General features: G+C 47.2%; 1 pseudogene; it reads right to left on the bottom strand.

The window, feature by feature from the left end:
- Positions 1-9,468: 9,468 nt before the first annotated feature.
- Positions 9,469-18,468, bottom strand: LOC115330514 (annotated as a pseudogene).
- Positions 18,469-26,257: the final 7,789 nt, after the last annotated feature.

The following is a 26,257-nucleotide window of genomic DNA, read 5'->3' as shown; positions in this document are numbered from 1 at the left end:
CGCCAGCCCGGGGGTGTGCATCACGCAGTAGTGATCACACGAACGCACTGTTTTACGATACTCATCAAGTTAGAAACGGCCAGGGGCCGGCAGGAAGTTGAGGCTCAGAAAAACCTTGAAGCGATCTGGCAAACTACCTCCCCACCCCCCTTGCACGCTGTTAATAATCCGATCGAACGCCGCCCGAGTAAAGCGTGTTTCACATGCAGCGATTTTGGCCTTACCGCTCATTCACACTGGGAGCGGATCCGCGTTCGCAAAGCGGTTGCGAACGCGGTTGTATAAAGATCCAGTGCAATTGCACGCGCACTCGATGACATCAAGTGCGCGTGCAATTGTACTGGATCTTTATACAACCGCGTTCGCAACCGCTTTACGAACGCGGATCCGCTTCCAGTGTGAATGAGCGCTTAGAGCGGCGCGATTTCTGCCGTCGCGGCGCTCGTGCCGCTCAACCGCTGGTGCTGGCTAGAGCACTATATTACAGTGTACTAGAATGCTTGGTATTCTAGTACACTGTAACTATATAGCTCCTACGGAGCAGAGTACCGCAATCTAGAACGCCGTCTCTCGGCGACTAGCGGCGAACGCCCGGGGGTTCCAACTCCGGCCACAAATGCATGGGGAACGTGAGAAAATCGCTGCTTCCTGATTATTTTGGGGATCTACGGAACGACAATAGTTTTTGACATAATAAGGGAATAGTTTACAATAATTTGCGCTAAGTTGTGCGCCATGAAATAACTTAAATTTGTTTTTAAAAATTGCCTGAGCAGCATCATGCAGCAGACGACGCGGCGACGTCACACCGTTCACGTGACCCGCTCCGGCCAATCCATGAAGTCTATCTCCGCTGCGTAAAACAATCGTCTGCTTCAAACGCCATTGCCTTGGAAATTGCCTTCGCAAAATTGTCACAGGCATCCAATATTATTAAAACTTTGATAGAGTGTTTAGTGCTTTACCAACTTCACGACAGACTAGTTTCGAAAAGTGTGAACATGGCATTTATTTTTTAATCAGCCGTGTTGAGTCGATCTCCATGTGTTCTCCCATAGAGCGGGCCGCCTCCTAGAACCCTGAGTACCACGTGACTCACGCCAAGCTGCTCTGTCGGCCATGTTGTCGGCGAAACACGCGGATCAAAGGATTGCGCTACTCTGCTCCGTAGGAGCTTTATAGTGCTCTAGTGCTGGCCAGAACGCCGCGACTGGCCGCGACGGCAGAAATTGCGCCGCTCTAGGGCCAAAACCGCTGCATGTGAAACACGCTTTACGCTGGCATATAGTAAGTTTAGTTTGTAATTGCTCTGGAGGTTTATTTTCCGGGACGGAGGAAACGAAGAGCAAAAAGCACAGAAGTCAACACAACTCGAGGTTGAGCTTTCTACCATACCAGTGGCGTCGGAAGAGGGAAAACGGAGAGGGGAAAGAGGGCGTGGTCGAGCTTAATTTAATCTGAAATTATTTATGCATATGTATAGCTACTGTTGCTCTTCACTGCATAAAATATCGCTTAAATGGTCATTTTCGGAAAGTCGTTGTCAGAAGGCACTACTAAAAAAAAAAAAAAGAAAAAGAAAGTAGTTTTAACTTACGCTGTGAAGGTGGTTGGACAGCGAAGCTGTAAACGACACCCACAACGATTATCCATTGCGACGTCACTTGAAAATGCACACTCGTGGCTCTACAAAGAGTGAAACCGGAGACAAGGGAAATGTACTTAACCACACCTTTTATTACTTCACAATGACATTCACGACTACTTTATGATCAGGGTGATACACACTGAGTTTTTCAGTTCTCACTGTAGAGATATTCTTTGCTAAGATTAAATCAATGCATGATCCATGAGTGGTGGTTGGTTGAGTTGCATTGGTGAAGCACACGAGTGCAAACTCCAAGCGGCGTTGATTCTTGGTCGGTATCCAAGCGTGCGAAGGCACAGAGACACAGCACTTCGGAGTGCCAAGGAAGCTTTGAACACGCTGCCAGACCGGCGAAGCTTGCTTTCGACGAGTTGTGCCTTTTTCCTGCGATACTGCGCTTTGGTAAAATGTTCTACGTGCTCACAACGACAAGTCTCAATGGTGCATTGAGTCTTAACAAACTTCTTCGGCGAATGACGACGAACGAGTAGAAAACGTGTCTACAGCACGCTGGAAAACCGCAGCAAAAGGCTAGCAAAACCGCAAATCGTATCCCAGTAAGGTTGCCGTCCGGTGGCTTCACTCGCGCTGCAGCGAACAAGCGGGGAAGCGCGATCCAGCAATTGTCATTGAGATCAGTGATTGAAATTTGAGCCTGATGGCTGTATTTTTCGTTTGAAACGACCCACTCTGACAAACACCCGGAGAGCAGCCAGCGGTGAGGACGTCACATCCGCCGCAATCGTGACGTAGTTTGTGTCGTGACCTTACATCCGGACGCAGCGGACGCCCCTGCGAGCTATCCCAGCCAATCCCGCTCTGTGGACGTATAAAGCCGGCCGTGGTGATACGCTTTTTGCGCGTCGCTGATACCCCTCTCTAAGGTCACGTGACATTCACACGGCCCTGAATAGGCCCCGATGGCTCGCAGCATCCGCTGAAAGCAGCCGCAGCACACCAGCGATCAGGCCACCGCAAATAACCCCAAAGCTGCCATTGTGCGAATTTGGAGTGACGGGTATAATCTTGCAGAGGGACAATATCGACATCTGGGACACACAAAAGAGGAGTCTTGGGGAGAGGGGAGTTCCTCCTTCAGCTTTTCTCTCGTCGTGACCGGAAGCGAGACAGTTATCGTCATTACCTGACAGGTTCCTAGACGGGCATTACAAACGAGGCGTTAGCGACATCCACCAGGTGCTCTTTTTTTCGTGTCTTTTTGAAAGGGAGATTGGTGTGTCTGATGTCATAATGCTCCCTTGAACACGAATAGGCCAAGAAATGAGCGTCAAAATTTCGTTGTAGTATCCCTTTAAGGGGCACTGACACCCCAAAGGTCGTATTTTTTTATTGTCTAAAACGATGCAAGTTGTAGTTATAGACACGCGAAAAAATGCCGCATCACGCAAAAAAAAAAAAAAGAAAAAAACACTTTCCCACGCGCGCGCGCGCCTTTTTATTTTTGGCGTTTTTCTTTCCCGCTCCTTACTTCCTCGCTTCTTTTGATTTATGACGTAACATGAAATTTAGAAGCTTTGTAGGCGACATTTCTTTAGCATTTAATAACGGCAATCGTAAAACATGTTTTTTAACGCAATTGCGAACGCACTACGGCCCTTCTTTTTGAAATACTCGGAGTCCGGTGTGATGTCGCCTCCTGGATTTATATCCTCCCTTGGAAAACATGGCGGCGCTCAACGCACATAGCAGAGGATAATCGGTGAGTCGGGGAATCGGACGAAGTGGTCTTTTTTAATGACCGACGACCTCTGAGACTTCGAAAAGGAAATTGTCAAACGGTCAAAACAACTGGGTTTGGTGTCTGTGTATCGTAGTTTTGGTTGTGACTCCGCCGGGGCAGCCTTTTAGACGTCAAGCGTTGTCTGCTCAGTGCTCGCAGCGATAGGCAGGCGGCACGGCACGCACGGAATAAAACAGGCTTTTCCCGGTCCTCCGGCGCCCCTTCTCTCCCGCTCCTGAGCTCCTCGTTTCGGGTCGCGGTGGCAACGGCGGTTTGGAGCACGAATGTGTGAAAGAAAGTGGACTCGCAGGGCTCCGTAATATTTGACGTCAACGCACTGGCACGTATCGTGCGGGAACTTGAAATTCGGCATTTGGAAATTGTTCTTTTTTTTTACATCACAAATACTGAATACCCAAGTTTCGAATTTTGAGGGTAATGTCCCGGCATCGTTTTCAATCGTTTCGGATAAAAAAAATGATTTTAATGTGTCAATAGGGGAACTCCGCCGGTTTTTCGGTAGACTTCGATTTGGCTGGAAATTTGCAGACCGCGTCAATAACCCTTTCTCAAATGATAACCAAAATATTTTAAGAGAATAAGAATTTTCCGTAAAGTTATTGAATTTTCAAGTTACGCCGGCCGCGAGGGTTCCAGGAGGCGACTCTCTACTGGCAACAATGAAAATCCCTACTTTTCCCTACCCGCGTACGTCACGAATGTGCAGGCAGACGAGCGACTCGGGCAGCCGCGGGCCGCGAAGTGGCTTTCCGGACGCCAGCGATCGAGATAATTTTTCCGCAACTTCAAGGTTGAAAGTTTCTTTGCAATGGGTAGCAATATGTGCTCCGCGGTAGATTGTAGAAACAGTGCCGGGGGAAGAAGCTTCCTTTTTTTACCCTTGTTTTCGTGGGAGAAAAAAAAAAAAAGCGTTCCCGGCAGCAATGGAGGCCAGCCGCGTCAAGGTGCTTTTGTGCGATCTGTGTGCCGAGAAAACTAGTGTCACGTGAAACATTTTCACTTTTGCTCGGAATACTTTATAGCCGCGTGCTGCGAGTTGAGTTTCCTTCAGCAGCTAGAACAGCTTCAAGAGCAGCAAGCGCAAACTCAAGCCGGCTGTGACCATTACGACACCCGTCTAAAGAAGGGCGCTAATAATATCGAGAAATATAGTACACGATCTAGAACTATAGTCGACATTTTGCACAGTCACATTTGTTATTCACAATTGGTTCAGTGATTTTTTTTTTATTTTTTTATTTGTTTTTTTAGAAACACTATATTTGTTTCGGACGTCGAATCTAGCTCGGGCTACTCTCGGAGTTCCACTCACGCGGCCGATATGTTGAAGACGAGAAGTGGAACGTTGAAACAAAGTATAAGCCTGAATTTAGACATGACTTTCGACATATTGCTATTCTTGTCTGCTATTACAGAGATTTATGGAGCAGGTGTTGAGCTCCATTAAAATACGATAGAGCCTTGCCTGGTTTGTTAAATGGTTGGCGTGCAATATTCTTTGCAGAAAAAGTGGTGAAAACGTCTTTAATTTATTCTATTGCGGAGAAATTTTATATAGGGCTGAAAAGTTTTTTTAACCATGAAAATATTAATGTTGTTGAGGGGAGGCATTTCGGATTTACAGCTGATGAAAACTATGCTAAACCAACTTAATTAAAAAAAAAATCTTATATAGAATTACCCTTTTCCCAAGTGCTCTCGTGGATGGGTGCTTGAACGCGTTGCATTCCACTAAAAAAGTAAAGAGGAAAAATACGGGTACATATTTTTTAGCAACTTTTGTTAACTTATTTTTAATTAAAATATTTATGATGTCTTTCTGTGCCTCACGCACTATTGTATCTTCAAGCAAATATTCTTTATTTTGAGATGAACAGTGTATTTGTGTATTTTATACGCATTCCAAACCAGTCCCATGACCTGTATTCAACACTTCTACAATACCCTCGGGGGAGCAGATATTGATGTTTTTAACCCAAATTTCGTAGCTTTTAAGACTAACTAACCTGTGAACATTTTGTTGCGCATCACTACCAAGGCGTTAAGCTGTTCATGAGCACAGAAAATAAACAAATGAATGAATGAATGAATTCCATTGCACCTTTATGTTTGGCTTGGTGGTTGCGAAGTTCTTTTAATCGTCATTTTAACACGATCTTCATGACCAGTAACCTGCCATCTGATCTACACGAATGCAGTTCATTCTACTCTATACATTTCATTGTTTACGAAAATCACAGTCTACATGTCTTAGGTCGCAGCCCAGCACGAACATGTTCATCGCTTTGGAAGGCGAGCAATGTACGCGCCACACGCACGAACGCTGAAAATGGCATCGACCAGAAGCGCGTTTCAGAAATGGTCTACAGATCTTTTGCTAAATTACTTAAGCACCAAGGAGCATATTCATGCCACATGAGTAGTTACACGTGCTGACGCCTGCAACCGCAACTTTTCAAAAGGAGATCTAAAACAAATGGCACGTTCCTTCAGGTCATACGAGCGTGTGGGGCATCTGAACCCAAATTCCGAGCATTTTCCGCGGTGCTTTGGCAATTCGTCAAAAAATGTATCGAGTTACTCTTCGACCTTTTCTTCGCCAGCCATCTTCTAATAAAAGGAGAACGGGTTTACTGGCGATATTACGAAACTAGCGAGCCGCGGCTTGAGCCTAGCGAGTTGCCAAAACGGTTTTATGATAATTCCAATTGCTTCCGTTTTTCCGTTTTTTTTTTTTTTTTTACTTTCTTATAGTTAGGCACGTAGGCCAAGGCCATACTTTGTGCAAATATAGATAATTATCAGTTTCAAACAGCACGAACGGCAAGGTTCTTTTGCTGTTAGAGGCGAGAAAGGCAGGCGTGAGCGTACCCGATTGCCGGCCGCGGGCCTCGCTGCACACAAGTGACGTCACGCTTGGGCGGCGGGGAAAACTGGGGAAAAACTAGGGAGAGCGATGTTTCGGTTTCGGCAGCAAAACAAAATATCAGTTTTTTAATTAACTAGAGTGAATCTGGGAGAACGACATAGCATTTCGGAATCAGGAAGCCATCCGCATTCAGATTATGCCTTTGGATTAGTTAGCTCAAAATGTCGGCGGATTTCCCCTTTAAGGTAAGCAAATATTTTTACATAGATGTTCTTATTTGAGTTCAAACAAACTTGAGGGTGGGGTCTTTCAGCACATCAGGCCTGCATCGGCTGCGCGTCTCGGAAGTTCTGTGCATCGTGTGGCATAAGGAGAGTTGGTATTAGCGGCGTGTCCAAATTACAGGGGACGCTTCTCTAGCTATGATCATCAGCATCGTTTTTGACGTCACGGGTAGGACAGTCTGGAGTAGACTGCAACGCGTTTAAACACCCATTCACGAGAGCACATGGGTAAGGGGTAATTTTATATAACATTTCTTTTTTTTTAAAATTAAGTTTTGGTTTAGCACAGTTTCCATCAGCTATAAATTTGTATGCTTCCCCTCAACGACATTAATATTTTCATAGTTAAAAAAAAGCTTTTCAGCACTATATAAAATTTCTCCACAATAGAATAAATTAGAGACGTTTTCACCACTTCTTCTGCAGAGAATGTTGCACGCCAACAATTTTACAAACCAGGCAAAGGAAAAAATAGTCAGAGTGCAGGCGAGCTGGTGTAAGTTGAACATGATTGTAAACCTGAGACTGGGGCAGAAAAGAGAGCACAACAGAAGGTAGTAAAAGAGCAAAGGCTCTGTCGTGTATTGATGGAGCTCAACACCTGCTCCATAATTGCAGACAGGAATAGCAATATGCCGAAAGTCGTTTCCAAGTTCAGACTTGAACTTTGTTTGAACGTTGCTACCCATTGCAAAGAAACTTTCAACCTTGAAGCTACGAAAAAAATAATCTCGATCGCTGGCTCCCGGAAAGTCGCTTCGCGGCTGCCCGAGTCGCTCGTGCGCCTGCCCACCGGTGACGTACGCGGGTAGGGAAAAGTAGGTATTTTTCATTGTTGCCACTATAGAGTCGCCTCCTGGAGGCTGGAATCCTCGTGGCTGGCGTAACTTGAAAATCCAATAACTTCACGGAATTTTTTTTTATAGAATATTTTGGTTATCAGCTGAGAAAGGGTTATTGATGCGGTCTGCAAATTTCCAGCCAAATCGAAGTCTACCGAAAAATCGACGAAGTTATTTCGAGCTGCCTATGCCTAATCCAAAGGCATAATCTGAATGCGGTTGGCTTCCTGATTCCGAAATGCTATGTCGTTCTCCCAGATTCACTCTAGTTAATTAAAAAAGTGATATTTTGTTTTCTGCCGAAACCGAAACATCGTTCTTCCTAGTGTTTCCCCAGTTTTCCCCGCCGCCCCAGCGTGACGTCACTTGTGTGCAGCGAGGCGCATGGCCGGCAATCAGGTACGCTCGCGCCCGCCTTTCTCGCGTCTAATAGCGAGAAAACCTGGGCATTCGTGCTGTTTGAAGTTGATAATTATATATATTTGCACAAAGTATGGCCTTGGCATACGTGCTAAACGATGAGAAAGTAAAAAAGAAAGAAAGAAAAAAAAAAAACGGGAGCATTTGCAATTTTCATAAAACCGTTTCTGCAACTCGCTATGCTCAAGCCGTGGCTCGCTAGTTCCGTGATATCGCTAGTAAATCCGTTATCTTTTTATTAGAAGATGGCTGGCGAAGAAAGGTCGAAAAGTCACGCAATACATTTTTTTGACAAATTGCCAAAGCAAAGTGGAAAACCCTCGGAATGTGGGGACAGATGCCCCACACGCTCGTATGACCTGAAGGAGCGTGCCATTTGTTTTAGATTTTTTTTGAAAAGTTGCTGTTGCAGGCGTCAGCACGTGTAACTAACTTAGCAAAAGATCTGTAGACCATTTCTGAAAAGCGCTTCTGGTCGATGCCATTTTCAGCGTTCGTGCGTGTGGCGCGTACATTGCTCACCTTCCAAAGCTATAAACATGTGCGTGCTGGGCTGGGGCCTAAGACATGTAGATTGTGATTCTCGTAAACAATGAAATGTATAGAATGGAATGAACTTCATTCGTGTAGATCAGATGGCAGGTTACTGGTCACGAAATCTTGTTAAAATGACAATTAAAAAAACTCTTCAACCACCGAGCCAAACATCAAGGTGCAATGGATTACATAAACCTCTGTAATAACAGACAGGAATAGCAATATGTCGAAAGTCATGTCTAAATTCAGACTTGAACTTTGTTCAGACGTTTCACTTCTCGTCTGCAACATATCGGCCGCGTGAGTGGAACTCGGAGGGTGGCCCGAGCTAGATTCGACGTCCGAAACAAATATAATGTTTATAAGAAAGATAAAAAAATCACTGAATTAATTGTGGCTAACAAATGTGAGTGTGCAAAATGTCGACTATAGTGCTAGGTTGTATACTATATTTCTTAATATTATTAGCGCTCTTCTTTGGACGGATGTCGTAATGGTCACAGCCGGCTTGAGTTTGCGCTTGCCGCTCTTGACGCTGTTCCAGCTGGTGAAGGATACTCAACTCGCAGCACGCGGCTATAAAGTATTCCGAGCAAAAGTGAAAAATGTTTCACGTGACACTAGTTCCCTCGGCACACAGCTCGCGTAAAAGCACCTTGACGTGGCTGGCCTCCATTGCTGCCGGGGAAGGCTTTTTTTTTTTTTTCTCCCACGAAAACAAGGGTAAAAAAAAAAAGAAGCTTTTTTCCGGCACTGTTTCTACAATCTATGGCGTAGCACAGATTGCTACCCATTGCAAAGGAACTTTCAACCTTGAAGCTGCGAAAAAAGTATATCGATCGCTGAGCCACTTCGCAGCTGCCCGAGCCGCTCGTCCGCCTGCTCATCTGTGAAGTACGCGGGTAGGGAAATGTAGGGATTTTTCATTGTTGCCAGTAGAGAGTCGCCTCCTGGAACCCTCGCGGCCGGCGTAACTTGAAAATTCAATAACTTCAGAGAAAAATTTTATTTTTTTAAAAATATTTCAGTTATCAGTTGAAAAAGGGTTATTGATGCGGTCTTCAAATTTCCAGCCAAATCGAAGTCTACCGAAAAATCGGCGGAGTTCACCTTGAATCGGGAACTCCGATTAAAGGGGAACTCTGCAAGGACTTTTTTTTTACTGTTTTTCAATTTGCACCGAACCCGAGTGCACTGAACGTAGTAACTTAATGGAACTTTTCTTTTCTCGAATTGGACTTTATTTGAAAAGTTATAGGCAAATTAAGATTACAAAAACAAGCAAAAAATAACCTCCTTCAAGACGTCCTTGGTCGCTCACGGGTGCCGCACTCCGTGTTGACGGCTCGAGAGGGCGCCACTAAAGCATGTTATGGATAGGCTGTATGAAGCGGGCAGCCAGGGCGGCTCGCATTGCATTTGCTGCGCGATTAAACACCAATTCGGCATGACACAAACGACACCAAGCACGAGGTAAAGATGAGTTCAGAACGGGAGTCACTTTTCACTGCAATACCACCAAAGGGCCAAACCTTCGAACCGGTCGGATCCTCAACTGCAGCGCCGCCGCATACATCCGGGACCTTTCTACGCTCGCCGCTCGTCGGTGCCTGATCCCTCTACACCTTTCTAGTATGCGCCGCCTTTTCCACCGCTTGATGGCGGATATGCCGAAGGGTCATTTCTTGTTTCCGTACTTTATAAACTGCATTTGTTTCTTTTCTGATCTAATATACTGAACAAAAACTACTTTTATAAATAATTGAAACGGCTCGCGCCACTTATATGTTGTACTAAAAAGAAGCTTTTAGCGGCTCTGACAAGTACTAAGCCCAGGACCGAAGACGTCACATTTCGCGTGCTTTCGGCACCGCGGGTCGCCCCCTTAGGTGGAGGTTTCCGCGTCGTCCGGTTAAAATATGACGCACTGATAGTCATAGTTACTCTCTTCGTGCCCGCTGGCTTAACCGAAGTCCAAGAGACGTGGGAACCGCAAAAAAGGTAGACGCTTAAATTGCAGGGGCTTTCTGTCAGTCGGGGACGTAGTTGGGGGAGCGAAGTTAGAAGATCTTGAAAAGTTTGTCGATGTGATTGGAAATTTTGTGTTCAATTTGAGAAAGGACGGTTTGGGGGAGGGGGGGGGGGGGGCTTAGTTCGCTGGGCAGTCCTGTCTTCGAGGCGTTTACTGTAGGACGGGGAAGCTTAGCCTGGCGAAAGGGTTTCGGAGAGCGGTGGGGGTGGGGAACTGTTGTGAGGAACCTTAGAAGAGGACGTGGGCAAGGAAGGGGCCGGATTGTCCGGACGGTGGGTTACGAGGAGCACCCCGGGAAACTGGTGAATGCATCTCACCCATCGTGTGTCGTGGAGCCGGGCGCGGCGGTCGGGAGGGAGGTGAGCAAGCGTGCCCAGGTCGCTGTTGTTGCGGTGGCTGTGTGTGGTCTCGTTCAGGTTGCGGCGCTGATCTTGGAGGCGGGTCCGGGAAGTGCTGCTCATACTCGATGTCTTGAAGCGGGGTAAATCTGTTGCTGGTCCAGACGGATGATCCAGAGGCGGGTGGCGTGTGCAGGGGTAGGGGGCCTGGTTTTGAATGCTTCGCCGATGACTGACCAGGGTTAAGGTGTGACTTTCGGCGAGCATTAGTGGCTTCTTGCCGGTAATGGTCGGCTTCTCTGCGGGCAGGGCACAGAAGGTCGTTTGACTTGTGGGAGCCTTGGCAGTTGGCGCAGATGGGCGTGCAGGAGTGATTCATTCGGGCGGGGTCTGTGTCGGGAGGGAAATGATGGCCGGAAGTCACACAGGGTGTGTAGAGGGCCTTGTTAGGGCATTCGTCGATACGATGCCCGAGAAGGAGACTATGATTAAGTACACTGAAAGGCCTTCTTCGGCCTGGGAGGGGGGGGGGGGGGGGTAGATTCTGTATCCCACTCGATTGACGAAGGCGTATTGGGGGAGCGTGAGGGAGTCGACAGTGAGTAGTATCGTATTCGAGAATCCGAGTCTTCGTACCGCGAGTAGCTTTCCCTGTTCGAGCTCCACGGTTTCACGCAACTGGCCGTCAGCGTTTAATGGCAGTATTAGCGATGTGCGCGACCAAAAGTGTCGCTCCGGTCAGCTTTCCACGATTGGCAAACCATGGGCATATGAGCATTGTCAGATTTTCAACTTTGACGGTGTCAGTTTCGGATTGCGATGGCCCCTAGCTTCCACTGTACTTTTTAAACACACCACCGAACTCGTCGTCGCACCTGATGGTAAGTAGCCAGGATAACAACTGGTGACGTCACGGCGAGGCAAATCCCAGTCGTGACGTCACGGATGGAAACCATAAGAGGGCGTCAACGAAACACGGGAGCATGTGACGATGGCACGGCTCGATACGAGTGGAGATGTAGCAGTTTTTGAAGTCGATCTTGGCGACTGCGAGCAGCTTCTGTTCGGCTCTGGCTCGGTAGGTGTCATTCGCTCTTAGGCTTTGTTGGCGTCTTATTTTTATGTATGTGTCGCCGCGTTTCAAGCGCGTGAGTCTAGCGGCGGTGAGAATTTGCAATCCGAGGTCTTGCGTGTCTGTCTGTCGCAGATCCAACTGGGGGTGGAGGCGGGTGATGATGGTGCTTGCCGTTTGGTCTTTGACTGACGGCCCTACTCGGGTTTATGGGGGCTCGTCCTCCGTAAAAGGCAGCGTGAGTTGCTGGTCCGACATGTCGGTGTCCATGTCTTGTGGGGATATTATAAATCATGCAGACGCACGCTTGGTTAGGCTTAACTATTGGCGTTCGTCGGAGTTTGCGGTCGGTGCACACCGAAAATGGGTCGTAGAGCCAATGAAAACTCACTCAGTGGGTGCTGGCGATGTTTCGTAGCCGATGCCGACGATGTTTAAAGACATTACGGGCACCTATCCAGAATTTTCAATAAAAAAATCCAGGAGCGTAGCACAGGGGAATCTGTTTGCTGCGGAGGCTTCTTTTCTTTTCAATATAAAAAAAGAAACCTTGAGGCGCTGCTATTCATTAGACAGATCACTCACGAAAACGTCATACACGTTTCTTTGATAAATAAACCGTTTTTATTCTACATAGAGGCGAACTTACATAGCCACTCCATGCTTTGACATAGCGCGTCGTCTGCTCGCATCCTACAAGCGCCGTCACAGGAAGGCGCCCGCGAGGTGGCGCTACCAAAACATCTTGTAATCTCGTCGCCACACTGAACACCATATATGAGAACTCAAAACTCACATTAATTGGCTGCTAAGACCGGTAATCTTGATGGTGTGGAACGCACGTTGCAAAAGAACTGTGGAATCTCGCCAATAGCACACCCTCAGCAATGGCGCACACAGTTAATTATGGCCACTTTGTATCTCGCCTCAGCGCCGTGGGAACGGGCTGCCTGTGGTTATGTGTCAAATGCCGTACTTGCTCTCCCTGCCCCCCCCCCCCCTTTCCTCAAAACGGTGAAAAAAAAACAACAACAAAAAACTTGGAAATAAATTTGTTTTTTTTTGTCGCCGTTTTGAGACTTTTTTTTTTTATGTAATTCCTGGAAGAAACAGAGTGCCTCGGCGAAACTGTCGGTATTAAACTATCCGTGTTGTGTTTTCCGAGACGGCTCTTAATTTTTGCCTATAGACCAACTCAATTCACTGATGTCACGCCACTGCGGTGGCTCTAATGTCGGTACTGAGCATGCGCAGACGCTCACTCCTCCCGAAATCGGTTTCTGCGTACGCGCAGTGCCCACACCTAGTGTGAGCAAAGCGGGCTTGTTTGTAAACGTTGTGTTGGTCTGTACACGAACTCAGCTCTGTTACGTCACGGCCCGGTGGTGGCGCGTCGGGCGCGCTTCCGATAATGATGATGATGATGATGCGGCTTTTTCCTTTATACCGGGCGAGCTCGAAAAGTCTTCGTGCCCTAGCCAAAAAAAACAAAAAAAACAACAACAACAACAAAAAAACTATAAGCTATCTGTTCTAAATTTTCTTCCACCAGTGTTCCAGACACGCTTTCGTCCTTCGCACGCACTGCATGGTAGAAATGCCATGCCTGTCTTGTGGAGGGTCGTCTGCTCCACCCGTGTAAGGGTTGTCTGAGTCAGCCGTCGTTTAAAACCCAGTACATATGCTAGCATCGCCTCTGAGTGAAGCCGGCGATCTACCAGTGGGGTTGGCAGCAGGCACTCGCAGTAGGGCACTAGGTGTTCAACTGTCTCAGGTTCTCTGCACGTGCGGCACATCGTGGAAACCACCTTGGGGTCAAACCGCTCCCGGTATACCAGAGTTCGTAGAGCGCCCGCTCGCGCCTCGAACAGAAGGCGGCTGCCCAAGCTGTTGTCATAGAGCAGGGTTTCAGCCGCGATCAGTTGCTTGTATTTTACTGTACACCAGCAGCGTTGGCTTCGCTTGAGCGGCTTCAAACCACTGGAAGACCTCCCTCTCACGTACTCTGCTTCTCACTTTGGACTCCAACCTCTCACCCGTCACTACCTCTAAGGGTTCTGCAAAGAAGACATACTTTTTTTGGAGTTGATATAGGCGCTTTTGCCACCTTGTTCTTGTCCCAGTCATGTGAGTGTGTACAAAAAGTTTTTTGGCCCATCGGTTTCGATCCATGTGGCGGAGTCGTGTATCATAGCTTATCTTGCTGGTGGCTTCCCTGGCTTCGAAGCTAGACCATCCTAGGTCTCCCTGGACGGCTTCGTTAGCCACATTTCCGTGGCAGCCCAGAGCCTGTCGTCCCACTACTCGTTGTCGTCGCTCCAGAAATTCTCGTAATTCACCAGGGACGCACACTACAGCATTCGCGAAAGTCAAGCCCGGAACCATTACTGCCTTCCACACTTCCCGTGTAACTAGGAACCTATTGCAGCTCCAGAGTCTTCTTTTTCGGAGGACGTTGGCCCCTCGCCCTACTAAATGGCGAAGATGAGCGTAATGATCTCGAAGGTATTCCGGCGTATTGGCTAGGATGACACCCAAATATTTGTACGAGTCCTCAAGTGGCACCACCTCGTCACACAACGTAAGTTTGCAGCAAAGCGTGTCTTCGACCCCTGAGAACTGTACAAGCGCAGATTTTTTTGCGTTGAAGCCTAGGTGTCGCACAGCAGCCTCCGCAGTGCATATATATACAATAGCCGCTGCATATCTTCCGCTGTCTCAGCCATTAAAACGATGTCGTCGGCGAAGGTGAGCCCTGGAAGCACCCAGTTCACCTCCTCGCCATCCTCTAGGTGGGTTAAAGAGAAGCCCACTCTTGACTGAATTAGCCTCTCCTCCATCCCAGCCACGTAGAGCATGTAGAGGAGCGGGGAGAGTGGACACCCCTGTCGAAGTCTCCTTGTCACTATTACGTCTTCGGATTCTACCCCTTTCATTTCTGCCCTCACCTTATTGCCTTCATAAAGAGATTGGACGAGAGAAACACACTGTTGTGGCAGGTCTAGTTGTTCCAAACACTGAATGAGCAGTGAATGGGGGACACTGTCATATGCTTTGGCAATATCCAGAAAGCAGCACAGTAATTGTCTTTCTTCCTTTCTGGCTACCTCGATGCACTGAGTTATTGTGAACAGATTGTCCTCAAGTCGACGCCCTCGACGAAAGCCTCCCTGTAGCTCAGTAAGGTGCCCAGCCTCTTCTGCCCATGCAACCATCCTCTCCTTGAGCATGTATGCGAATACTCTGTATATCGTGCTCGCAACCGTCAGAGGCCTGTAGCTGCGGAGATGTTGGCGATCGTTCCCTTTTTTCGGCATCAAGACCACCTTGCCGAGCCTCCAATCATCTGGTATAGATTCTGTGCCACAAAGGATGTCGTTTAGGATAGACGCGAGCTGTTGTCGGGCGTCCTTTCCCAAGGCTTTGAGTACCGTTGCCGGGACACTATCCAGGTCTTGGGAGGTGTTCTTCTTAAGGTGGATTAGTGCACGCACTACACTCACTTCACCGATTTCCCACCGGCTGCCGTCGGAAGGGGACTCGGCTGTCCATTCGGCTTTTCTGGCAGTGGTCAGGCACTCGGGAGAAAACATCTCTTCCAGGTACCTCGTGAGGTGTGCGCCCAGGTCTTCTACTTCTTGTCCTGTGCATTCATCGAGGACGGGAGTCGATTGCTCTCGACCCTCCAGTGTACCTATGGAGCTCCAAAAACTTCCTCGAAGCATCTTTTCCACTGGAGCGAATGTCAAGAACAGTACTTAGGTCCGCCGTCCTTATTTTTTCCTGGATGATCTGTTTGGCGTATTGCTTCCGCGTTTGATAGAGCTTCCAGTTTTGTACGACCATGTGCTCATGCCCCATCCGAAGGGACTGGCGATGTTCCCTGTTTGCGGCCTGCCTAGCTTGAATCGCTGTCTTTACTTCAGTGTCCCACCAACGTTTCCTCCTTCTGCGTCCGTTGGGGCGCATTCTCGAATGCCGCTTGATAAGACGCATAAGCACATTGACGTATCCTATGTAGCCTCCAGCCTTATTTCTTTCTTTGCTCTTCTCAAAAAGTTCCGCCACCTTTGCTGCAGCATCCTCGGTAAGGTAGGGCCGCATGGAGCTTGGTGATATCTCCCTCTCCTTCTTCCAGGTTGCCCTGCTGAGGACCAGCTTTAGACGATTGTGGCCGCTACTAACGCTGTGCTCCCCATCGTCGTCTATATGCACCTGCACAAGAAAACGTCCAATGCCCTGTGACACCAGGCAATGATCTATACAAGTTCTACTGCCTCTAGCACACCAGGTATATTGTCCTTCGCACATTTCCCGGAGGTTCACCACTTCCAACTGCAACTCCTCCGCTAGCTTTTGTAACCACCGTCCGTCGCCATCTTCCCACCCATCAAGCTCATAGATATGTCCGTTAAAATCACCCATGATGAGCACATCCTTGTCTTTTATTTATTTATTTCCGACCTCCCGCACATCCCTTGCATCACAGTCCATGAGAGTTTCGTTCTCTATGTCTCGCGCACTTCCTACAGAGAGATATACCACACATATAGCGCTACTGGCTTCTGTACCAGCTCGCCTGTCAGCCAGATGTGGTCTTGACACTTTCTGGGATCCCTGTGCCAAGGGGCCGCGCGGCGCCACAATGCTCCTACACCTCCTCCACGACGCTGCCCCTCTTCACGATTGCACCCTTCCCAACACCAGTCCTGGAGCACCGGCGGTTCTTCGAAGTTCCGGAGCTGTATTTCAGTCACGCCAAAAATGGTAATGTACTCAGACTCGAGTGCGCTATACAATTCCTCCTATTTTTGTTCCTCCTTGCTCCTTGGAGGTTTAAGAACCCCACTCTAACAGGTGTATGTTCTGCACGCTTGCGTCTCCGTCGTCTTCGCCTTACTCTATGACCCCGCTCCGCCCTTTCCCCGTCTGCAACCACTTGGGATCGGAGTGGGCCAATGCCCCCTACCACTGTTCCCTGTCCCTCAGCTGTGGCCGCACAATCCCTGTCACCATTGCCTGCAGGGCCAGTTGGGAACAGCGTCGGTCCACAAACTTGCCTCCTATGTTGCTTTGATGGCGCTTGTGGTAATATCGGCGTGATAAACCCCGGGAAACCGCCAGCTTCTTGTCGCGGTATCCTCGGCGAACACACTGACACCAGCTGGTCCATCAGTCTGGGGTGCGAGAATCCTTCCGGAGGCGGAAGCCCCTCTCTGCCAAGAAAGTGAGCTCGTGGCGGCGCTGCGCACCCATATGCCCGGGAACAATCTGCTGAGCCGATGTCCTGCATCTGATGTCTTGGCCGTGGAGGCGCTGGCAATGCGCCCGTTGTAGAGAGAAAGAGAGTGCCGGATCCGGCACCCTTTGTTCGTGTAATGGAACCGGAGGCGTCCACGACATCGGTGTGATTCCTTGATGCTGCCATCTTTGATGGTGAGGCATTGTCTTCGACTGATCTTGTGCACTCATCCTGACACTCTGCGTCTCGCTGGTTTCCTGCTCTTTTCCTCTCTGTTTTCCCGCATCGGCGGACCATCTCCCCCTTCGTCTGTCTAAAAAAAGGCTCGCCATCTCCGCTATGTGATGGCTTACTATACTCCGCGACAACTTTTCTTGGCAATGCAGCGGAAGGTACAGGCCCGCGTCCTTTCTCCCATTTTGAGTGTACGCAGGCTCTCCTCCTCTCCCCGGAAATGAGAGAGGAGGAGAGCCCGCGCACACTCAAAATGGGAGAGGGGACGCGGGCCTGTACCTTCCACTGCATTGCCAAGAAAAGTTGTCGCGGAGTATAGACTAATAACCTTATGCCCATAGAGCAGTCCGTCTTTCTGTAAGCCGACGTTAGCAGCTACGTCTCTGCTGAGATCCACGAACTTAGCATGAATCTTTTTGCATAATACTTTTAGCTTGGCGTTTAGCAATATCACGCTCGCTTGCACCACCTTCCCTTTGCTGGTGACTTCTGGAACAGAACACATAGCCAGGGATGCTTTACGCCTGCTCCACTTCCTTCTGATGATTTCCACAACATGGTCAGGTTGGTCTCCTCGCAGTACGTCATTAAGGCCAACGTGCAAAATGTACATGCGGGAGACCATCCGCGCCTGGCGTTCGTATCCGGCAATCATGCTATGGGCATCCTCAGTTGTCGCTTTTCTGTTGAGCGACACCTCAACGCTTCGCTTATCGTCCATCTTTTCGATAAAAGCTTCGGCGATTCTCTCCACATTGCTGTCCCTCACAAGCAGGACTTCTCGTTTAACTCCGCGAGGAGGTATGTCTTTCACTTTTCCAGCATTTGTCGTTTCCTTTGTCGCCGGGCTGCTTTTACTGCGCGAGCATGAGTTATCCTGCACTTCCTCTGATTCTCCTTGTTCCGAAGTTGTGACGTTTTCTGCACTTAGTTTGCAGACAGTCTGACTGCAGTCATCCACTGTTTCTGAACGTGTCCTGTTCACTATGTCCTGCTGTTTTCCATCCTTCCTGAGCAACAGCAAGTCTTTGTACTGTGTCGAAATTGCAAGGTTGTCCTGATCCTCCTTTCTTCTATTGTCTCCGGCGTCACGTTCACTGTTCTTTTCACAATTCACTACAGTTGTAGTCAAACTAACCCCATCAAGAAGGCTGTGGGCTGGTGTTGGCTGTGGGCGGAAGTCGCCATGCGAGACGTGCATTCCTGTGTTGTTTTGGATGAAACCACACAGAAACCTGTCTTCACAACAAAAGGCCGCGACTGGGACTATGCCAAAAGAGTCGGGAAAGGTTTGAAGCTCAGTTTTCGTGTGTTTTCTGCCTGCTCGGTTCCTCCGAGAACGTGGATAGGGGCCGTGAAAAAGGAAAACCAGACACCGTCGGACCGCGATTGCTTGTGCAAGAAACACTTTAGGTTGAATTCACGGACACTTGTGGTCGACAGATTTATTTGTTTTGTTTCTAACATGAACGCGGGAAAACAGCAAAGTTGTACGGACCACCTGCGGACTACGTTCAGTGCGTCTTCAAGTTCAAATGGCCGCCTGATTGTTAGAATTGTCATCTGCTCTCAATCGTTTGTGCTTGTCATCTTCTCGTTCATACGATAGCACCCCGTAGACCAAACGTCCGTTCATGGCAATAAGAAGTAAATGCAGGGCCGCAGGCCCCAAAAGGCTTAAGTTTGAAGGTTGGTTGGGGTAAATAGTCTCGGTGTAAACAGTAAATATAAGGAAATGTTGATAATTGTTACCAGTGGCTATCACCGACTTGTTATGCCTGATTCACTCGGTCCGATTCTGCTCGCGATTTTCAGTATCGACGTCGACCACCTCAGCTGCGGTTCACGCTTTCGCAGCCCGAGCGACGTCATGACTGAAAATAGCGAGCAGAATCTCATCATGCGAATCAGGCTTTGCGCCCGTTCTTCGGCGTCCAAGCGGAATGAATCGCCGCGTGTTACATTATTTACACGAAGTTTTGCAATGTCACGAGCCTCTTTAATTTCTCTGAGGCCGCAAAAGTAGTCACAAATAGGAGGACGTAGCATCAACCATTCCAATGCAAAAAAAAAAAAAAAAAGAACATGGGGACTCACACCGACGCCGACAATATCGCATTCTAATGATGTGTTTATGGGCGACGGCGAGCTTCTTGCCCACACTCCCTCGCGCATGCGCGGCGCCGGTGGCGTCCGCTAGGGGCGCTCCGATTTGTTTGTAAACATGAGTTGGTCTATACGGTCTATATTGTAGGATGTTGCTACCAACACAGGTACCGATAGAGTAACCAAAGGATTGCCTCAACAGCGGTGATATCTCAAAGGAGATGTCTAACCTAGTAGCGCGGTCCCCACATCTCCGCGGTAATATAGACGACGTTTAGGGCTACATTACCGCGGGTCGGTTCGATATAATTACCTCCGTCGGTGCCATTGATCGTCTACCTTGTCTACCTCTCTCGAATATAGCGGAAGAGAAGACACACGCACCAGAGTAAGGACATAGTCCAAGAGCATTTATTAACACACTCTTCTATATGAACGACAATCTCCCCATCCAAAATGCCCCCCGCGCCGGCAAGGTAAGAAAAAGTCCTTACCTGGCCAGACGCCGGGTTCCGGAGAGCCAAGACCGGGGAAGCGCCGGAGAAGTCGCCGACACAGGTCCTATCTCTTTCGCGGTCACCCGGACGAGTCTCTTTCCCGAAAGCGGGAAAACAAGAGGCGAAACCTCCTCGCCTGTCAGCAGTGACCCGCATCCGAGCGGGGGGACGGAAAGAGGTCCCCCCGGGAGAGAGTGAGAGGAGGGCCCCCAAGCCAGGCGGCCCTCCGCCTCACGAACAGGTCGGAGCTCACGGCGAAGGCGGCCGAGCGTTCCGACCCGCGGCCGTTATCGCAGCCATCGGGGAAGGGAGACCACATTAATATGAAAAGGACGTGCTCTGTAAGGGGATCTATTACGACGTCTTGAGCGCGGACTGCTCTTCATATTTCTGTTACGGTACCGATTCCTGAAATGTGGGACGTCCTGGATTACCTTCCTTATGAATTTTGGTGAACGTGTAGAAGCGGCCTGGTTGGGAAGTGAGAGGCATGAGGGACTGGAGCGTTTTATCGTAATCACATGTGCTTTGTTTAGGTTCAAAAGGGTTGTTACAATTACTTGCTTGTATTCTGACGTCGGATCAGTGTCGATCAGCCTGTAGAATGTCAAATTGTTCAGCTGCCTAATTCCCTCCGCAATGTATTTTTCATTGTCCATAATAACAATGGCACGACCATTGTCGGCGTGTTTAATAATTATTTCCTCTCTACTGCCCGATTCCCGCGTTCCTGCGATTCCCGCGGATTAAAAAATATTGTGTAGTAGTATGCGTTTTGAAATGCTAATTAATTTGTTAGAAGTTCGCAAAGCATGGAACACTCGACACACAAAGTTTCAGCTTTAAAATATAAATTTAAAGCGACTTAAGAATTCACAGAAAATGCCTCATTATGTAAGATTTGCTCCAGAAGCCAAGTTTGGCATTTTATTTCGCTTGAAATATTTGCTCATATAAGTTAACTTTAACTAATAGACCCTTTCCGGAATTCAGTCTGGCCACTTTGATCACTATCATCATCATCTGAAAACGGCATATGTGCTATACTAATGGCGGCCTTCTGTTTACAGATGAAGGAAGAAGTTGAAGATGCTCCTAAGCAGATGATTCGATGCCTTTACATTCTCGACGTTAGCGCGACGTGAAGCAGGAATTGGACGCAAGAGCTGCGTAAGCGTTCATTCCTAACTCGGTCCCAGTCAATCTATTATAGTAGCACTCACTCGGCTTCAGAGCACCTTGATGTATATGACTCTATCAAGGCGTCTATATGGGTTGGCGCTTCGTTCCGACTGGCTGCATTTGTTTCGCCATCGACACTAAAAGAGATTGAAAAATAATTGTAGTGAAGTGCACATTCTCGTTTACTGTTGACATTTAAGTGACGGTGTCCCATTAAATACTGCAGACCACAGCTTCATTGCCGCCATTAGTATAGTAAAAGATAAACTGCCATTTGAGTCACCAGATGGCACTGAATTCCGGAAAGGGTCTATTCTAGCAGAAATGTATGCGTGCATTGAACGTAAAAACTTTGTCGGTCTAGAAAGCTGCATTCTTTATTCCCCCGGCCTTCAAATTTCCGTCATCGCGCCGTTGGGAAAATCGTTTTTTTTTTGTAAATCCTCTCTGGATTGCGATTTTTCTTACGAATGGAAGGAAGTATCTTTCTAATTTAAGGTCTGTCCCGTTGTGTGGACAGGTTTCGCTACCTCCATAAAAATTTATTTGAAAACAAAAAATAGGCATGACACCGCCATGACCGTGCTTATCTGAACACACCCTACTACGAAAGTCTCAACAGAACATGCTAGCGAAAACCTCACAAAAGCGCCAAAGCAGAACTGCTTTTGTGTGCTTTTGTGTCAGAAGATGACGCCCAGAACCAGACGCCGCGGTTACACAGAGAGATATATAAATCAGCAGGGCGGGTCAAGGTCTGTAATGACCGGTACTGTAATGACCTGTAATGAACTGTATAATGACCGGCACTGTAATGAACTGTAATGACCAGTACTGAAATGACCACGTACCAAAACGACCGCACACCGAAACGACCGTGCACCGAAACGTCTGCACCGAAATGTCCGGTACCGAAACGTCCGGTTCCCAGATCCACATTAATAACTTCAAAATTGACTCTACTGCAGTCGCGAATCACTTTTTTTTACGATTTCTTTCACAGGACAAGTGGACAAAGAAAAGTGTAGTAACGACTGGTCACTAAGTCCAGGAAGATAAGTAATTTGACTAATTTGACTAGGCATAGTAGTTAGAATAAGTTCTAAAATATTTGATGTAGAAGTGGTTATTCTTCTTGGTTTGACAAATAATTGAGACAAATGAAAATCGGAAAACTACACTCAAAAAGTTCGTACACTCAATTGACAGAGGATGAGAAAAGGGAGATTTTGAATCCCAAATAATATTATGGTAGTTAAAATCACCCAATAACAAAAGCGTTGTATTAGGAAAACGCGTTAAAATTGTATTTAACGCATCACGTAGTTTCTCGACTAAGTCAACATCACACGAAGGTGGAGGACGATAACAGCATCCCAGAATGAGTCTTTGATAATGAATGGTGATACAGACGAAAATAATTTCAATGATTGGTTAATATCCCTAACGGAATGACAAAGAACAATTCCTGACACCGAGTAATACGTCGCCGCCGTTTCTTAGTCCCCTGTCTTATCGAAATACATTAAAGCGTTTTTGGACAGGAACCAATTCTGCATCTCTCATCTTTGCCGAGAGTCAAGTCTCAGTTAGTACAACAATGTTTGCATCGCAAGTATCAATCAGAGAGGATTAAATTAGCTGATATGATTGAATTAGCTACAGTCACTCCGTTACAGGTGGATCGAGGGTGATTATTGCATGCATAGATGTCGTTATACCTCGGGATCTTCATTGATCCAGGCCCGGATTGAATTAAATTTGTAAATAAGATAGGATTCTCTCTGCTCGCGATCACGGTTGCTTTTGAAATTAGATTGTAAAAATGCAACGTCCAGTTTGTGAAATATGTGTTTGGGTAAAGCCATATGTTTTGAAAGGGGAAGCTTGGGAAATGATTTAACATGTGCTCTGTAATGGTTAAATCTCAGTCGAAAATGTGTGCTAGTCTGGCCCACGTACTGCTTACCGCGGGCAGGCAGTACGTGGACAGACCAGCACATCTTTTTGGGACTGAGCTCGTTTGACGCTTACAAGTCTATTTTACACAGTTTTGAGAGGAAGGGGGTCTTTATGGCGAAGGCTGACGTCATTTAGTACACGGTAGTTTTATGAAAGGGCATCATGCTGCTATCTGGGTCGAGAAGGTTCGGTGGGGGCAGTTGTTCTCGGGTCCATATAACGTTGGGGGGTTGGAGATGACGGTTTTAGGTTCCGAGTGCTTTTGTTTCGATGGTATGCTAAATAAACTAATCTAACAAAAAAAAAAAAAAAATAAACGAGAGAGATAGAGAGAGAGAGAGAGAGAGAGAGAAAGATAGAGAGGGGGAGCCTGATGGGATTGGGGCGGTGTCACAATTTATTTCTTAAGCTATTTATCATGGGCTTTTTGGGCGGCGGAGAAAAGCTCACCGCAGAAAAGCTCACCGAAGTAAAGCTCACCGGAGAAAAGCTCACCGGAGTAAAGCTCACCGGCCCCTTTAACTATCTACGCATCTGGCGTTATAAAACTGATTGACGACCTACCATCCGACTCGGCACCAGGGCCCTGACAAAATAACATCAAAGCTACTCAAACTTTGTAAAAACGAGTGTTCATCTCTTCTTTCCTTGTTTTTTCAACAATCGCTAGACTCCGGCGAAATACCCGACGACTGGAAGCATGCTCAGGTGATTCCAATTTATAAAAGTGGTTCAAAGAATGAATTCTCTAACTACAGGCCAATATCTCTAACAAGTGTACCCAGTAAACTCATGGAACACATAATATTTTCAAACATAATGAACCACTTATGCTTGCACAACTACTTCTTTGTAAACCAGCACGGTTTCCGGAGGTCCCACTCTTGCGAAACACAGCTTTTTGAGTTCACTAATGATATCCATGAAAACCTGCACTCTCGCACTTTAACACATGCCATCTTCATTGATTTCCAGAAAGCGTTCGACAAAGTGCCTCATCACCGCCTGATGTTAAAGATACGTTCCTTGAAAATAGATCCTTTTGTTATCGACTGGATCTCAACTTTTATTTATAACCGTACACAAAGCGTTCATTATAACGATAAAAATTCTTCACAACAAAATGTCAAATCGGGTGTGCCCCAGGGAACCGTGCGCTGGGTCCTTTGTTTTTTCTAATATATGTATATGACTTGCCAAATTGCATTCGGTCCACAATTAGGTTATATGCCGATGATTGCGTGATCTATCGAAAAATAGAAAGGCTAGATGACTGTGCACTTTTGCAGGGCGACTTGACATGTCTCGAAACATGATGTGAAGAGTGGCAAGTGAAAATTAATGTTTCCAAAACAAAATTTCTGGACTTTAATACCAAACGTACATCAACCCAGTTCAGCTACACTGTATTCAACTCGTCTATTGAAAATGCTCGAACATACAAATATTTTGGGGTTCACTTCACTAGCAATCTTTCATGGAAGCCTCACATAAATTACATTACTGCAAAGGCTGACCGAACCCTCGGTTTCCTGAAGCGACACCTCTACCTTGCAACACGGGACACTAAACTGATCGCATATTCATCTCTCATTCGACCAAAGCTTGAATATGCATCTGTCATCTGGAATCCGCATCAGTCATATTTAATCGATAAGTTAGAAGCCATACAAAACCGAGCTACTCGCTTCATACTTCGTAACTACACCAGCACAAGCATTACAGCACTAAAACAGCAACTTAAGGTTCCACTTCTTGCAGACCGTCGGAAAATGTCACGGTTGATTGCCCTGCACCAGCTGTACTACCATTCGCCATCCAAAAAAGATAAGTATATTACAGCCGCCATCCACATCTCCTCACGCGCAGACAACACGCGGAAACTTCACGTCACCACTCCTAGGACTAACATCTATAAGTTTTCCCCTTTACAGCTGTCTATTACCGACTGGAATTTACTCCCCGATAACATTGTAACAATAGAAGAGCCCGGCACGTTTCGAGCCGCACTTTCCGCTCTTTACACGTAATTAACCTAAACTGTTTTTGTGTGTGTGTTTTTTCTTTGTGAGTTTTAATATATATTGCTGTTTGATCCCCCCTTATGTAAAGCCCCCTGAGGGCGATAAAAGGGTACAATAAATGAAAAAAAAAAAAAAGAAATGAAAAAAAAAAGCTTACCGGAGAAAAGCTCACCGCAAAACCGGCAGATGCGGAGAAAAGCTTACCGGCCTTTGAGCGGATGCGGAGAAAAGCTCACCGATTTTTTAAAAGTATTTCTTAGCTTAGCGGATTCTGCGTCACACGTGGCAATTATACACAATTCGATTTCGTCACTTCATTAAAATATGTACTCTTTTTTGTAATATTCTTGAAGTTCATTGGCCATTTTTACTAATTCCTCGGAAATTAGTAATCACCCATTCTGTATATTAGTGTAGGCGCAAGTATAAAATCACAACATTGGACACCGGTAAAAAAGACAACAATTTATTGACAGCTGACAGTGCGCCGTAGGTAGCTCTGTCAGATTAAGAAGTTCGTTTTTTGCAAGCTCATTTGAATAGCTGTGTGGAAACAGCTTCAGCTCCAAAGATTTTGTAGTGCCTGATAGATACGTAGGGGATGTCAATGTAATCAGTGTCGGCTACTCTGTTTTCTTTCTGTTAATTTCACGAATCAAACTTTAGTTGCGAGAACCGCTTCGTCCTATGGTGTTAGCATGTCTTCACTTCGTCGTCATCGTTTGAGCGGTTTTCATAATGTATAACGTTCACCAGATCGCCCAATTCGCTACCTTACAGAAGACTAGTTATTATATAGGTCACGAGGAACAACGGTGACAATGTGCAGCTCTGAAGGTCATGGGTGGCTCGCCGTAGAAAGGCACTATCACACAAAGGCAACGTGTGGGAACACCAGCACGAACGGCTAGAAAACGTGCTTCTCCGTGGAAGGAAGAAACTTCGGTATCCTATACATTCCGTGCGACGCGACCGGCGCGCCGCCGCGTGGCCGTTACTGAAGGTAGGCAGTGAGAACCCCAGCGAAACGAAACCACACCGTATACATTGGTAGGCGTTGAAGTCGTAGCGGTGCGATTGCGCTGGGTTGACAGCATGAACTTCTGCATCGTTAAGTGCTTCAATAGTTATGAGTTGTATCTTGGGGGGATAAAGGTTCCCAGTTTTTCAACTCGCCGATGCTTTGTGGGACAGCGAAAACAATGG

Source organism: Ixodes scapularis, unplaced genomic scaffold, assembly GCF_016920785.2.
Source record: "Ixodes scapularis isolate PalLabHiFi unplaced genomic scaffold, ASM1692078v2 PGA_scaffold9__187_contigs__length_104089568, whole genome shotgun sequence".
Lineage (NCBI taxonomy): Eukaryota > Metazoa > Arthropoda > Arachnida > Ixodida > Ixodidae > Ixodes > Ixodes scapularis.
The sequence above is the reverse complement of the archived record's forward strand: the minus strand, read 5'-3'. Positions and strand labels throughout refer to the sequence as shown.